The following is a 12,232-nucleotide window of genomic DNA, read 5'->3' as shown; positions in this document are numbered from 1 at the left end:
TGGAAAGTGTCATTTACCTTTCTCTCAGGTGGTTGGTGAGGGCTCGGGGTCGATGTAACTAACAGTGGTGGAGGTGGTGGTGGTGGTGGTGGTGGTGGTGGTGGTGGTGGTAGTGGTGGAGAGCTGGTCACATTCACATTAGGGGCTCAGGGGGATTCAGTCCATCGCCCTGTGACGTAACGACTTGCTGCTTCCCTTCGATTCGATCACTCCTCCTCCTCCTCCTCCTTCTCCTCCTTCTCCTGCTGCTGCTGCTGGTGGTGGTAGTGGTGCTGGCCTCTCCACGTGTGTCTGCCGTCAGGATCAGGAGCTGCCGGGGGAAAGGATGGATTTGTGAGTTTTAAAGGCGGAGAGAGAGAGAGAGAGAGAGAGAGAGAGAGAGAGAGAGAGAGAGAGAGAGAGAGAGAGAGAGAGAGAGAGAGAGAGAGAGAGAGAGAGAGAGAGAGAGAGAGAGAGAGAGAGAGAGAGAGAGAGAGAGAGAGAGAGAGAAAGGGAAGTGAACGAATTCCAGCAAAAAAATGCTTAGAATGTAACGAATCTTAGCCTGAGAGAAAATTAACGAATTCTTCCCCAAAAATAAAAATGTTTGAATCATAATGAGTCTGTAAAAAATAGATCCTTAAATTAACGGATCCTGAATTAAAAGAATAAACTGAATTCTACCACACGAAAAAGCTTGAATTTTATAGCTACCTTAAAAACTCAACGAAACAAACCACAGAGGAGGTTAAATCAACGAATACCAAAAAAAAAAAAAAAAGAAAGAAAGAAAGAAAGAAAGAAAGAAAGAGAAAAACGAGTAAGCTTAAATTAACGGAGCCCGAATTAAAAGGAAAAACCAGATGATTCGTACCACACACACACACACAAAAAAAAAACTTGATTTCATATCTACCATAATACGAAACCAACCGGAAAGGAAAAGAAAAAAGATCAACGAATAAAAAAAAAGGGAAAACGAATAAGCTTAAACTAACGAAGGCTGAATTTAAGAAAAAGAAAAAGAAAATGATTCCTACCACACACTAAAAAAAAAGCTTAAATCTCATATCTGGCATAAAAAAAGAGCTCAACGAAAAAAGGGTTACATTAACGAATACTGAAATAAAAGGAAGGCGAAAAAGGTAAAATCAAGAAAACCTGAATAGAAAAATAAATAAATCAAAAGATGACTCCTACAACACATAAAGAGTCCGAATTCCACAGCTATCCTAGAATCCTCAACCGAACCACACACACAAAAAAAAAGGAAAAGAAAAAGAAAAAAAAGTTAAATGAACGAGTACTGATAAAAAAAAAAAGGAGGGAGGGGGGAAGGCTTAAATTAACGAAACGCACCATCATGTTAAAATTATCGGCTGGCGGTGAAGGTCAATGGAAAAGGGAATGGTGGTTGCCCGCAATGAGTGATGGCCGGAATGGTTTAGTGCGGCACGGAAAAGTGACCCGCATCGTTCATTACAAAAATCCAGTGTGTTTGGTCACGCGCTTTTTTTTTTTTTTTTTCTCGTCTTTTTTTTTATCTTTTTTTTTTCTCTCTCTCTCTTTTTTTTTTTTTTCACGAGGACCAAAGGTGAACGACGTAGTACTTTTCGATCACGTGATGGACGCGGCGACCCGACCCTGCCATTGCATGAGGAGACCTTGGTGGTGGTGGTGGTGGTGGTGGTGGTGGTGATGGTACAGCAACAACAACAACAACAACAACAACCACAACAACGACAATAACAATAACGACGTCAATAACAATAACAACAACATGAACAACACCAAAATCAATATTATCATAATTTTTTTTTTTTTCTTCTTCTTCTTCTTCTTCTTCTTCTTATTATTATTATTATTATTATTATTATTATTATTGTTATTATTATTATTATTTTTATCACCAGTATAATAATAAAAATAATAACAACAACAACAACAACAACAACAACAACAACAACAACAACAACAACAACAACAACAATAATAATAATAATAATAATAAGAAGAAGAAGAAGAAGAAGAAGAAGAAGAAGAAGAAGAAGAAGAAGAAGAAGAAGAAGAAGAATGTGTTTGTTCTACCAGCAGCAATCATTACTATTACATAAACATCATCCAAACATATACAAACCAAAATACACAAGAACCCATTAAACTAAATAACGTTTAAGTGAAAAAATACTCCTCAAATATAAAAATCAAATAAATAAAAGGATGATTATAGATTAAAATATACGGGAACAGATAAAAAAGAAAGAAAAAAAATTACACAGCTCCAGCCAGAAGTAACATCACGGATTTCACAACAGAGTAGAAGCGATACGTGCCGTGAATGATGTGGAGAGGAAAGCATTAAGTGTCTCCTGATTGAAAATGAAATCTGTGACATCATTTCTGGCCGGAGTTATGGAGTTGCCCTGAGTGATGATGTGATGAAGTCCTGGGAATTTCATGGCCACGAGTTAGACAGTAATTAATATATGGGTTAATGAAGCGGCTTTACATTAAGAGCTCCGCGCAGACTGAGGAGAGCTGGGAGATGATTGGTGGAGGATGCATAATTGTCTGATGCTGTTTTAGTTTATTTAATTTTTGCCATATTTTCATTTTACTAATTTATTTACTTATTTTATTTATTTGTTTATTTATGCATTTATTTACTTTTTTTTTTCTTCTCTGAACCGTTTTGCAGAATATACCAAAACTGCTTTAGCCAATAGTGTTTTATAATTAACCCTTCCGATGCCAAACAGCTTTTCTTTATAATCATCTTCATTTCTGAAAACTCACTTTCGTATGTAACTTTAAATATTTCAATAACCTGAAAAAAAGGCAAAAAAAAAAAAAAGGAGAAAACTAGGCGCTCATCTCTCCTCTACGTCCATGGAAGCGATTTCTTTATAGTAGTCAGCATATTTAGAAATTAAAACTATAACAGTGAATGGGAAGGGGAGGCATCGTGGAGAGTAAGGTCCATATTCTTAAAAGCTCCTGCGCCGCACCTCATTGCTTTCAAAGGGCCCTAGTTGAAGATACACGGGTTTTTAATGATGTTGCTATGATTGTAGTGACAGATTAGCAAAATTTCAACATTATTAACAGGAGAAACACTCTTGGGAACCCGGCTGGTGATCTCTATAGCCTTGGAAAATAGCCGTGGTGAGAGAGCAGAGCGTTTCTGAATACAGGCCTAAATTTTAACAAGGAAAGCCAAACTAATGTGAGTGAAAATATAAAATAACCCCCTTTTTTTTTTTTTAAGTGATCTTACCGTTAATATTTTCACAGCAATATACAACAATTCACAAGATTAAAAGTACTGCATAAACTTTTTATATACACCTACAAGGAAGGGAAATGCATTAAGAGATTAGATTTTCCAATGTATAGCCAGTAGAGTCTTCAGTGGTGAACGAAGAAGAAATTAAATGTCCCACCGAGGTTTGGCATTGAGGAACCATGAGTCAGATAGCAATGAAAGGGTTATTAAGGTAAGACTATTGCAGTGAATGAGTTAAAGATATGGCATACAAATCTCAAGGTGAGTGGAAAAGCAAAAAAATAACCATCTCTCTCTCCACGTCCGTACAATCTTTTTTTTTTTTTTTTTCTAGAGATATGAGTGCTAAAGTAAGATTTTAGTAGTGAATGAGTTAAAGATATGACGGGTAGCATCTCACCACTGGAACTCAAACTGAGGTGAAAGAGCAAAAACTAAGCACTTTTCTCTCTTTCTCTGCGCCAATACAATATTTTTTTTTCTAGTGATCTGAGTGTTAATACAGTAAGATTTTAGTAGTGGATGAGTTAAAGATACCATGACTTGTAGCATCTCACCACTGGAACCCAAACTGAGGTGAGTGAAAAAGAGAAAAAACTAAACACTTATCTCTTTCTCTGCGTCATGCAATCACTTTTCTTCTAGTGGTCTAAACGTTATCAATACAAGACTGCAATAGCGAATGAGTTAAAAGCATCACGACGTAGGAATCTCAACATTGGAAGCAAAAACAAGGTGAGTGAAAAGGCAAAACCTAAAAACCTCTTTCTCTCTCTGCGTCCATGGAATAATTTTTCTTCTAGTGGCCTAAACACGTTCACAAAACAAGACTACAACAGCGAGTGAGTTAAAGGCATCACAGCGTAGAAATCACAGCACAGGAAGCCAAAGTAACACAAGGTGAATGTTGAGCGTGGCTTTGAAATCAGCACTACACTCGTCAGCAGTCTCCCGTCAACGTCCGCTAAAACACCCACCTTCCCGCCTCCTCCTCCTCCTCCTCCTCCTCCTCCTCCTCCTCCTCCTCCTCCTCCTCCTCCTCCTCCTGGTGCTCTCGTCAGACAAACAAACGAATGCTAATATTAGTGAGAAACATGTATACCTATTCATGGCGAAATTACCAAGTCTGCGTAACCTTTTCCTTCATAATAGCGGCGTATTGACTTATCTGTTTGGCAGCGTTGATAAATGAGATCCAGACTATTGACTCAACAAATGAATATCGAACTCAACTCCACCGACGACTGCGTGAACAAATTTTTTACTCACGACTGCTGGGAAGGAAAACACTCACCGCTTTGTGTGTGTGTGTGTGTGTGTGTGTGTGTGTGTGCGCACGTGCCCGTCGCTCAATAATGCATGTAAACGTATTCTTAATCGAGTGTTTCTATATCTCCGCATGTATTCGTATCCGATTTGTATTCATATAAAGAAATATTATACGTATTCGAATACAAAGGTCCTCTATTAGTCTAGTCTTGCTCCGTCCTCCTCCCCCCACCCACAACACACACACACACACACACACACACACACACACACACACACACACACACACACACACACACACGCACAATAAAACAGTCTGAGCCACGCCGTCAAAATATTAGGTTGTTGATTACATTTGCAAACTTGTCCTTCACTTTTAATTGAGGTCATGAAGGGAGGCGACCAAGGGTGCGACGGGGCGGTGACGGAACGGTGACGGGGTGGTGACGGGGTGGTGACGGAAGGAAGGTGACGTGGGGGGAGTGACGGGAGAGGGGGTGGGGGATGACAAGGGAGTGACGGGAGGTGAAGGTGCGGTGACGGCGAGGTGAAGGCGATGTGATGGTGATGTGATAGGCTGGTGACGGAGGGGTGACGGGGAAGCGACGGCACGATGATGATCAGAGAGAGCGAGAGAGAGAGAGAGAGAGAGAGAGAGAGAGAGAGAGAGAGAGAGAGAGAGAGAGAGAGAGAGAGAGAGAGAGACATTTAATTTCCGCCTTTGTGTGTCGCGGAACGGAGAGAGAAAATACCATCACCATCACCACCCCGTTCCTCCTCCTCTCTCTCCTCCTCCTCTACCTCCTCCTCCTCCTCCTCCTCCTCCTCCTCTTCTCTTTTTTCCTCTCCCGGCGCGGAGGAAAATATAACAGCCCCAGGTACCCAAGATAACACCTGCTGCCTCCACCTACCTGCATTTTTTTCACCTTCCTATAAATTCTTCCATGCCCTTCTCCCCTCTTTCCTTTTCCTTCCTTCCTTCCTTCCTTTGTGTTTACTTTTATACGACTTTTTTGTCATTTTACTTTGCTTCTCTCTCTCTCTCTCTCTCTCTCTCTCTCTCTCTCTCTCTCTCTCTCTCTCTCTCTCTCTCTCTCTCTCTGTGTGTGTAGCACTTCATCGCTCTAACTGTTGCATAATTAAGACTAATGTTTGTCTTAAGGGACTTTCGTGTAACTTAGGGAATGAGAGAGAGAGAGAGAGAGAGAGAGAGAGAGAGAGAGAGAGAGAGAGAGAGAGAGAGAGAGAGAGAGAGAGAGAGATATGCAAGGTATTGTTTGAGTATTTACTTAACACTTAATATTTTCAAGTGTTCATAATTAATACTTACAGCTAGACACTACTGCTATTACCACCACCACCACCACCACCACCACTACTACTACTACTACTACTACTACTACTACTAGGAATTTAAATCTCCCAGCTCTCTATCCGTGTTCCTGTTTGTATATCTGTTTACTCTTGCTTTTCTTTCTTAGGCATTGAAGAAAATATAGTAAATTCATAATGAACATAATATCTTAACATTATGAAAACACTGACAAATGAACGGATCACTTAAAATTAAAAGAAAAAAAATGGAGATCTTTTTTGCTTATCTTTCGCCCTTTTTTTTCTCTCTCTCTCTCTCTCTATTCTAATCTTTTTATTGGGTAGGGTGTTCTATTTCCTCTCTCTTTATGTATATATACGCAGCACCTTTCTTGACAGCTTAATTATACCCACTTAAAAATGTTTATATAGTTAATTGCAATGGATTTCATTTTATCTTATCTTGTGGAGTGCTTCCCTCGATTACGCATTTTATCATATCCTCCTCTATCTCATTTTCTTCATTAACTATTTTATTCCAGTGCAAGACAATCCTCTCCACTCACCTCTCTTCCAAGCCACTCCAGCAAAACCTCTCCTCTCATCTCTTCACCCCAGCACACCTCCTTATCCCATCTTTGCATATAGTTCTCTATCTTCCCTGTCTTTTTGTTATTTCTAAGTCGTCACTCCGTCGCTCAAGGTAAATATTTTTCAAACGATCCGGAATCTTATACTGACAAGTCTTAACAGGCTTTAGTGTAAGTTACTATGGTTTTCAGGCCTGTTTTCATGATTCTATGGATATTTTAACTAATTTAACATGGTTTCTGTATCACCAATGAGAAAAATACCCATGAGAACCGGACTGATCATTACCGTGGCCTTTGAAAACAGTGACAAACGTTCAAAACATTTAAGAATACAAGCGCAACTGTCCATCTCTCATCTGTTCACTGCCTGACGTTTCTAAGACTTAGTATGTTAATTTTTTTTTCTTTTAGTTATAGTAAAAATGTCTCTGGTCTCCTCCGTAATCCATGAGGTTCTCCTATTTCTCTCTCTCTGTTAGCGGGACGCCGTTAACGTGACGCTATCTGAAGTGTAAGCAACCCAAGGCGACAATTAATGGATCCTTAGCCAAGTGGAGTCTTACTGATCCAGCCAAACAAATGTGCTCCGTTCATTTTCTCTGGATTTTCAGGGGATACTCAGCAGGGGCCAAGTTTTAGAGCCAGTGTGTGGAGGCTCAGTCATTTATTGGGCCAGCTGGGGGAGATGCCCGTGCTGTGCTGTGATGCCACGGCCCACACTGGCGGCAGCAGGGCCAGGTGACAGTAAAGTAGCGTGAACAGCAGCAGCAGGAATGACGTCAGCAACGGGTGATGTAAATGACGACAAAGACGACGACAAAAACAACAATAACACCACCGACGACGAGGAAGACGATAAAAACAAAAACACAAACAACGACTAAACAAATACAAAGCACAAAACACATAACAACATAACAACAACAACAACAACAACAACAATAACAATAGAAACAACAAAAGTAACAACAGCAACAACAACGACAACATAAATAACAACGAAAGCAACAAAAACGTGGCACTTTTTACACAGCAGTTTTACGTAATAAGAAAAAAAAAGTGACACTGTAAATATCAGTGTTCTGTTTGGATTGACAAAACAAAAGAAAACGAGAAAAAAAAGAAATAAAAAGAAGCAAGAAAGAAGAACAATGGTGACAATAATTCATTATTACTTCAATGGAATCGCACGAAAAATAACTTGGAAAACAAAAGAGCAAAAAAATAAATATAAAGAAGAGAAAAAATGAAATACTGTTTAAAAGAACTTCAAATCATTGATTTTATCATAACACTTTTTTTTTTTAATTCAAGTACGTTGTGTATATCTTTCATTCTCATTTGAGTGTAAATTAAAGAAATGAAGCAGAGAAAGTGCGACCAAGAAAAAAGTATGAATGAGAATTTACTTCATTTTTTCGTTAAGTAATAATGTAAGACTGGGAAATAACAATAATGATGCTAAGGTAAGTAAAAAAAAAAGTAAAAATAAGAAAAATTCAGAGGAGCTCTCACTTCAACTTTTCAGGTAAGGAACAGTGTAAGAATGGGAAACGGTGACGCTGATACCAATAATAATATAAAGAGTTAAAAAAAGTAAAGAAGTGCTATCACTCAGTACTCTTAGGTAAGGAAGAGCGTAAGACTCGAAAATGGTAACACTGATACTATATAGTTGCCACTGGATTTACCTTAAGATGGCACAGGTGAGGGGAGGAGAGGGAGGAGGGAAAGGGAGAAAAGAAGGGAGACAAAGATGGGGAAGGGAGAGAGCTGGAAAAGGAAGGAAAATGATGAAGGGAGAGGGAAGGGAGATTAAAATGGGAAAGGAAAGGGAAGAAAAGAGTTAGTTTGATGGGAAGGAAAAGAATGAAGGGAGAAAAAAGAAGGGAGATGAGACATGAAAGGAAAAAGAAAACCGAAAAAAATAAAGGAGTTTGGTGGGGAACTAACATACACATAAATAAAAGAAGGAAAGACAAAGCCATCACTCAGTTCTCTCAGATAAAGAAGAGAGTAAGACTGAGAAATGATAAAACCTACGCTAAGAACACAAGGTAGCTGTCACTAACCCCTGTCACTGCGATACGAAACAAATAACAGCACCGGAAGTAATGCATTAGATCTTTATAAGCATCTACAAGACAGAAGGGGTTAAAAAGAACAGATTTTTCAATTTCTACCCAGTTTAAGCATACGAGGTGGCCATGGAACAAGTAAAGATGTCTCAGAAAGATTAGTGAATAAGGAAAACTGTACCAAATAGCAAAGGTAATTAAGACTGATAATACTGATAATAATAATGCTAACACTAATACATATACGAGTTAAAAAAGGAATATACAGGTGCTGCCAATCAATTTTCAGAGGTACGGGCAAATGTAGGGTTGGGGAATGGCACCGCTGCTGGCACTGCTGACGTAGAGGTGAGTAAAAACTGAAAATACAGAGGAGCTATCAGTCACTTCTGTCAGGCAAGGAGTGTAAGGCTGGGAAACGGTAATACTCACGCCAATAATACAGTGGTGCAATGAATGAATTCTGTCAGGTAAGAACGAGTGTAAGGCTGAGGAATGGCAAGAATACTGCTAACATAAGGGTGTGGTAAGAAAGAGGTAATATCAATCACTTTTCTCAGGTAAGGAAGAGAGCAAGACTAGGAAATGACAATACGTATGGTAACAATACAAAGCTTCTGTCTCTCACATAAGACTAGGCGATGGAAATATTGATACTAACACACAGATGAGTAAAACAAAGAAACACAGAGGACCTATCACCTACTGCTCTCAAGTAAAGAGGAGAGTAAGACTGGGAGATGACAAAACTTACACTAGTATTACAAAAGCTGCTGTCAATTAATTCTCTCAGGTAGGAATGGTAATACTGATACTAATAAAAGAAAATACAGAGGACTTATCACTCATTTCTCCCAAGGAAAGACGAGAGTACGACCAGAATATGGCACCACTGCTACTACCACTAATATAAAGGTGTGTTGGGAAGGAGATACAGAGAACCATCACTCACTTCTCTCAATAAAGACGAGTGTAAGGCAGGGAATGACACCCCTGCTACCACCACCAACATAAAGGTGTATTATCGTGTGCAGGTATAAACTCGGAGTGTCTATGACTCGCGGCGGGGGATAATTCATGTCGCACGAGCCTCGACGGTGTCGCACGAACGAACACACTCCTTTATTGGATTCCTGTCTCTCCTACACAAGATATCTCCCTTCCTCTTCCCTCCAGCCCTCCCCTCTAGCTCTCCTTCCCTTCCTCCCTCCCTAGCTACCAACCTACCTCTTTCCTCTTCCCTCCCTTCACTTCCATTCCCTCTCACTCAACCTCCCCTTTCCTCTCTCTCTCTCTCTCTCTCTCTCTCTCTCTCTCTCTCTCTCTCTCTCTCTCTCTCTCTCTCTCTCTTACTTTTTTCTATAAATTTTCATGTGCAAACTGTTTTCTTAAGCTTCATGTGTTTCTCACTTTATTCTTTTCTCTCTGCCTCTCTCTACTTTTTCCCTTCCTCCTCCTCCTCCTCCTCCTCCTTCTCTTCCTCTCGTTCTCTTTCCCTCCTTCTCTCCCTCCCTCCCAAGAGATTTCCACCTCCATCTCTCTCTGTGACGCCTACACTAATATTTTTGGAAACTCTCTCTCTCTCTCTCTCTCTCTCTCTCTCTCTCTCTCTCTCTCTCTCTCTCTCTCTCTCTCTCTCGTGCTTGTTTCCCCTCTATCCTCCTTCAAAATATTTCATCTCTCTCTCTCTCTCTCTCTCTCTCTCTCTCTCTCTCTCTCTCTCTCTCTGGTAAAAGACAGACTGATAAAGTAACACGTATAGAGAAAGAAAAGTAACGAATAAATGGATGACTGGAGAGAGAGAGAGAGAGAGAGAGAGAGAGAGAGAGAGAGAGAGAGAGAGAGAGAGAGAGAGAGAGAGAGAGAGAGAGAGAGAGCACTTCATACACACATACACACACACATACACACACATACACACACACACACACACACACACACACACACACAACCTTCCTGTTCCGTCAACAACAAAAATATGTCACAAGTATTTTTTTAATAAACAAAACTCGGGCCTTAATTTAGTAGGGGGGAGGAGGAGGAGGAGGAGGAGGAGGAGGAGGAGGAGGTAGAAGAAGAGGAGGTGTTGCTCTTTTTTTCACTTCTCTACTGCTGGTGACTGGTGTATGTGAGTGACTTGGTGGTGGTGGTGGCGGTGGTAGTGGTGGTGGTGGTGGTGGTGGTAGTAGTAGTAGTAGTAGTAGTAGTAGTAGTAGTAGTAGTAGTAGTAGTAGTAGTAGTGTGTGTAGTGTGTGTGTGTGTGTGTGTGTGTGTGTGTGTGTGTGTGTGTGTGTGTGTGTGTGTGTGTGTGTGCTACGTGCGTCAATGACAAATGAATGGGATGCGCCGGTAGATATTATTGTTGTTATTATTCATATTCAGTCCCAATGCATCATGTTATAATTTTTTGTAAAGCATGTTTATGAGCGCAGGTCCCGACACGCCGACACGAGGCTGGTAATTATGAGGTGCAGAGAGAAAAAAGTAGTTATGCTTGCTGTTGTTTTTGTTGTTATTTGTTTGTTTGTTTGATGTTTTTGTTGTTGTTGTCGTTTTTATTGTTGTTGTTGTTGTTGTTGTTATTTGTTTTTGATGTTTTTGTTGTTGTTGTTGTCGTTTTTGTTGCTGCTGCTGCTGCTGTTGTTGTTGTCGTTGTTGTTGTTGTTGTTGTTGTTAATCCTAGTTCACTACTACTACTACTACTACTACTACTACTACTACTACTACTACTACTACTACTTCTACTACTACTACTACTACTACTACTACTACTACTACCACCACCACTACCATCACTACCACCACTACTATTATTATTACTACTACAACTACTACTACTACTACTACTACTACTACTACTACTACTACTACTACTACCACAACCTTAGCCAACGAAACTACCATAACCACTATTACTGATACTTGCAATAACGGGAGAAACAAAGGATGATGGAGAATAACAATATAAACAACACTAAAGAAAGGAATAACAAGAACAAACATGATAATATTTCAACTCCCAACACCGTTCTGAAAAAGACGAGGAGGAGGAGGAGGAGGAGGAGGAGGAGGAGGAGGAGGAGGAGGAGGAGGAGGAGGAGGAGAAGGAGGAGGAAAAGAAAGAATGGATAAAAGTAGCGGAGGGAGAGAGAAGAGAAGAGGAGAGAGAGAGAGAGAGAGAGAGAGAGAGAGAGAGAGAGAGAGAGAGAGAGAGAGAGAGAGAGAGAGAGAGAGAGAGAGAGACTGTTCCGGTACCGTTGTTAATCGGTATCGGATGAGTGGATGAGAGAGAGAGAGAGAGAGAGAGAGAGAGAGAGAGAGAGAGAGAGAGAGAGAGAGAGAGAGAGAGAGAGAGAGAGGTAATTACAAGGTAGAATAGAAATATAGTGTACCTTCGGGAAATTAAAGATCAAACTCTCTCTCTCTCTCTCTCTCTCTCTCTCTCTCTCTCTCTCTCTCTCTCTCTCTCTCTCTCTCTCTCTCTCTCGTCTGACATTTGTAATTAAACTTTAGAATATTTACGACTGGGCAACTCGTGCTGACGTCACCCTGCATCAGCTGACCGACAAACGAGTGAGTGAGTGAGTGAGTGAGAAAGTGAGTGAGTGAGTGTGCCAGTGAATAAGCGAGTAAAAATGAATGAAAGTGAATGGATGAAACGAACAGTGAAAAAAAAAAAATGGGTGCGTGAGTCAGTGGAGTGGATGAACGAG

At 40.3% G+C, this 12,232-nt stretch overlaps 1 long non-coding RNA gene across 2 annotated transcripts in view; it reads right to left on the bottom strand.

Annotated features, from left to right (window-relative positions):
• The window catches only part of LOC135108399 (uncharacterized), a 329,608-nt gene that overhangs the window by 167,072 nt on the left and 150,304 nt on the right, over window positions 1-12,232 (bottom strand). For both annotated transcript variants that reach the window (XR_010272248.1, XR_010272246.1), the window contains one exon: window positions 18-310. This is a non-coding gene — a long non-coding RNA (uncharacterized LOC135108399). The remainder of the gene's footprint in view (window positions 1-17; window positions 311-12,232) is intronic.

The sequence above is a fragment of the Scylla paramamosain genome, chromosome 17, assembly GCF_035594125.1.
Source record: "Scylla paramamosain isolate STU-SP2022 chromosome 17, ASM3559412v1, whole genome shotgun sequence".
NCBI classification, from domain to species: domain Eukaryota; kingdom Metazoa; phylum Arthropoda; class Malacostraca; order Decapoda; family Portunidae; genus Scylla; species Scylla paramamosain.
The sequence above is the reverse complement of the archived record's forward strand: the minus strand, read 5'-3'. Positions and strand labels throughout refer to the sequence as shown.